The sequence below is a fragment of the Gracilinanus agilis genome, chromosome 1 (assembly GCF_016433145.1).
Source record: "Gracilinanus agilis isolate LMUSP501 chromosome 1, AgileGrace, whole genome shotgun sequence".
Taxonomy (NCBI): Eukaryota; Metazoa; Chordata; class Mammalia; order Didelphimorphia; family Didelphidae; genus Gracilinanus; species Gracilinanus agilis.
Genome location: NC_058130.1, coordinates 87904804 through 87909217, shown reverse-complemented (window position 1 = coordinate 87909217; position 4414 = coordinate 87904804). Strand labels below are relative to the sequence as shown.

The 4414-nt window shown below is 42.2% G+C and overlaps 1 protein-coding gene across 1 annotated transcript in view; it reads right to left on the bottom strand.

Moving 5' to 3' along the window:
* Positions 1 to 134, bottom strand: part of DCAF1 (DDB1 and CUL4 associated factor 1) — a 91856-nt gene extending 91722 nt beyond the window's left edge. Inside the window, exon 1 of the mRNA XM_044675836.1 lies at positions 111 to 134. The gene's annotated coding sequence lies outside the window, so the exon portion shown is untranslated. The remainder of the gene's footprint in view (positions 1 to 110) is intronic.
* Between the last annotated feature and the right edge of the window lie 4280 nt (positions 135 to 4414).

Below are 4414 nucleotides of genomic sequence, written 5' to 3'. Positions count from 1 at the left end.
TGCCGCCGCCGCCGCCGCCGCCCCGCGCGCGCTCCCTGTCTCCCTCTCCCGCCCGCCCCGGGCGCGCGCCCCATCCCCTCCCCCGGCAATACCCCAGCCGCCAGCTTTACCTTCCCGGGGTCTCCCGCAGCACTCCCGACCCCCGCCGAGCAGTCTCCCCTCCCTCCCTCCCGCCCTTCTTTCCTCAGTGCCTCACTCCCTCAGTCACTCACACACACGGCGCGACCGCGGCTCCGAGCGGCCCACATATTACGCGTCACCCACGCTACGTGCCGCCGGCGCGCGCGCGCGCGCGGAACGCCGCGGGTTTCGGGAGGGTGATTCGAGGAAGGGACAAGGTGGGCCCGGAGCCTGCTGGGAAATGGAGTTCGGCTCTTCTCCCAGCAGGCCTTCCGGCTCTACTTCTTTCTCCGGACCTTTGACACGTAAGAGCGTTTTCTTTCCCTGAGCCGCACAGACCCAAGGGAAATGTAGTTTCGTGGGACAGAAGGGCGGGCTCTTACTTGAGGTTAAAATACTCCACCTACATCTCCTGGATGGTGAAATCCCGAATGCGGAGGGAACCTAATACCTTCACAGGATGGCGTAAAGGACCCCCAAAAGCGTGATTCGAATTCTTTCTCCAGCTCTGACTAGCTGTTTGAGCCTAGGCAAGTAGCTTAGTCCTAGTTCCCCTTCTAAGAAATAAAAATAATGCATGCACTATAGATCTCCCAGTTTTATTGTGAAAAAGGATTTTCCGGTGGAACTGTGAATTGGCCCATTCATTCTAGAAAGCAATTTGGAATTATGCTTTAGGGAGAAAAAAAGTCTACACTTGTCAACCTAGAAATCCCGGTACCAGGCATATATTCGGAGAAAGTCAAAGACGAACGGAAAGCCACAGCAGCACTTTCTGTAGTAGCGCAGAAATAAAAACAAAGCACATGTCCATCAACTGGGGAAGAGCTAGACAAGTTGTGGTGCATGAATGCACAGGAATGTAACTGCCGGGAGAAATGAGAATCGTGAAGAATTCAGAGAAACAGACTTTTACTAACTGATAATGAGTAAAATAAGCAGAACCAGGAAAACAATAAGGACGGCAAGAAAGAGAGAAAAGGAGGAAGAAAGGGAGGGAAGGAAGAAAATTAACAATGTAATTATGACGTCTTGGCCTAAAAAAATGAAAAAAAGTTCATCTTTGTAGATGAAGGCTATGAGTGTGAAACTTTCAGGTTTCATGGGTGTGTTGACTAGTTTTACTGAACTACTTTTTCTTTTTTATTTTTTGGTACAGAGGATGCCTTCCTGAGCAAAGGGGCCAGGCAAGGGATATTAATGAAGGTAATATAAAAACTGAAGATACTAACAATAGGGGCAGCTGGGTAGCTCAGTGGATTGAGAGTCAGGCCTAGAAACGGAAGGTCCTGGGTTCAAATTTGGCCTTAGACACTTCCTAGCTGTGTGACCCTGGGCAGTCACTTAACCCCCATTGCCCACCCTTACCACTCTTCCACCTATGAGCCAATACACAGAAGTTAAGGGTTGAAAAAAAAAAAAAACTGAAGATACTAACAATTATTTTTTTAGAAAAATAGGTAGGGGCAGCTAGGGAGCAGTGGATTGAGCACTAGGCCTGGAGTCAGCAGGATCTGGCCTGAGATGTTTCCTAGCTGTGCACCCCTGTACCAGTCATTTAACCCCAATTGCCCTATCTCATTTCTAAGACAGAACGTGAGAGAGAGAGAGAGAGAGAAGGAAGGAAGGAAGGAAGGAAGGAAGGAAGGAAGGAAGGAAGGAAGGAAGGAAGGAAGGAAGGAAGGAAGGAAGGAAGGAAGGATTGATACTAGGACAGAAGTAAAGGTTTAAAAAAAGGAATAGGTCACACTAAGCTGATTTCATTTCCTTTTTTTTTTTTTTAACAATGTTTCTCATTCCCAGACTTAGAGAATGTTGCAGATAAGTCTGCCATGCTTTTTGGGGGGCACAAAACAAAAAGATGTTTTTTTTTTAGAGACCATAGTGCAGTAAGGTGGATTTAGAATTAATTAAACAGTTGGAGCCAAAGAGTCAGTGATTTGATGTCAACTTAAAAGAAAATCTATAGTGAAATGTCATTGGGATATAGAGGAGATAGGCATTTTACTAGTCATAGTAGAAGACTGACAAGAGTTCCAAATGTGAATCACTCTGCTTATCATGACAAAAGTAGAAAGTTCACTGTACTATTGGACCCAACTGCTGGTTGGTGTTGAGCATGGGTACTGGGTGGTTTGGGGTGAAGAATGGTTGGATTTCTCTGCTCTGTAACACAGGATAGAGCTGACTGGCTCCTCCATGCCATGGTGCTAAGCTAACTGGAATGGCCAGTACACTAGTAGAACATACCATGTGCCCCCTGGTCCTCCCTAATTTTCACAATATGACCAGACTGTTTATATTATTTTTGATCATACATTTCACCAATGACATCTCTTATTCTCTTTTTTTCTTAAAAATTCCTTATTTGTTATATCATAGCTTACTCACATGTACAATGTCCTCTTAGTATTATTCACAAACTCATAGAATCATAGCTCTAGGGTTGGAAGGAAATTCAGAGGCCATCTAGTCCAAATCATCACTTTAAAGATGAGACAGCTATGGGGTATAGTAGAGAGAGTACTGGAACTGATATGAGGAAGACATACGTTCAAATATGGCCTCTAATACTTTCTACCTGTGTGATCATGGGCAAATCACTTAACTTCTTTTTACCTCAGTTTTCTCAACTGCAAAATGGGGATAATAATAGCATTTGTCTCCCATGGCTGTTATTAGGACCAAAAAAGACAATTTTATAAAGTGCATGGTGCATATAACAAGCATTTAAGAAATGCTTGTTTCCTTCCTTAAAAATAAGGAAATCAAAGCCTAAAGAATGGAAGGTCAATCACACAGGTAGTAAATTAATTGAGTGAGATTTAAATATAGGTCCTTGGACTCCAAAGCCAGTGCCCTTTTTACTGTACCATGCTAACTCTCATTTTAAATTCTTTAGATTAATATTTTTGCCTTTTGTTGATTCTGCCTATATTTTTCTCATATGTCCCCTTCTTTCTACTCACACAGCTACCACCAGAGTTTAAGATTTCACCAGTTCTTACCCAGACAATTTCTATAACCTAATTTGCTATCTCTGCCCCAAGTCTCTCTCTACTTCTGTCTATCCTCTGCACAACTCCAAATCTCATTTTTCTAAAGCATGGGTCTAACCTTTTGTCAGATGAATAAATGAAAAAATAAATGAATAAACAAATAAACAAAAACAAAATAAATTAAAAGACAAATTAATAAATTCCTTTGGTTTTCCATTCCTTCTAGGTCTAGGAAAAAATACAAACTCCTTTTTGGCATTTAAAGACCTTCACAACCTGGCTCCAACCAACCTTTGAACTTCGTTAAGTACATTATTGTCTTTCCTTCACTTCTGTCTAGCCAAAACAGCCTTGCAATTCCTCATATATAACATTCTATTTCCCTTTCTATCCCTGCGCCCTGATTACCCTCCCCTCCGCCACCCAATTTGGATGCCTGGAATGAACCCCTGCCTTAACTCAATCCCTAGTAGCCTTCAAATGTCAGATCAAATCACAGATCAATCAATCAGATTCCATTTTCTGATATGCCTATTTGCAACTCACCCTTTCCCCCACACACAAAAAAATAGCTTATGCTTTCTTTCTTTTTTTTTTTAAACCCTTCCTTCCACCTTAGGATATCAACCTGTGTATTGGTTACAAGGCAGAAGAGTAGCTAGGGCTAGGCAATGAGGGTTAAGTGACTTGATCAGGGTCACACAGCTAGGAAATATCTGAGGCCAGATTGGAACCTAAGACCTGTCTCTAGGCCTAGATCTCAATCTACTGAACCACTCAGCTGCCCCCCTGTTTATGCTTATTTCATATATACTTTTATGAGTACATGTCATCTCCACCTCTAGTATATAAATTCCTCAAGGGCAGAAACTACCATGTTATTTTTGTATCCTCAAGATCTAGTATACTACCTGGTATATAGTCAGCACTTAATAAATGCTTGTGAATGAATCAATTGAATGACTGACTCACAGATACAAAATACCAGTGATATATTGAAATTAAAAAGACAGACCTTTGATTGTGAAAGAAAGTACTCTTAAAGCACAATTTCCCAAGGGCAATCCAACCTGTTTCCCTCTTCTTGTTTAATCTCAGGTCTGATACATCAATTTATATTATCTACCCAAGATTAATAGACAGAAAGATCATGGAGAGAGAGAGAGAGAGAGAGAGAGAGAGAGAGAGAGAGAGAGAGAGAGAGAGAGAGAGAGAGAGAGAGAATCATTATGAGTTATTCATTTAACTCCAGTTCATAACATGGATAATAAACCATCTTCATTTGCTTGATTTTT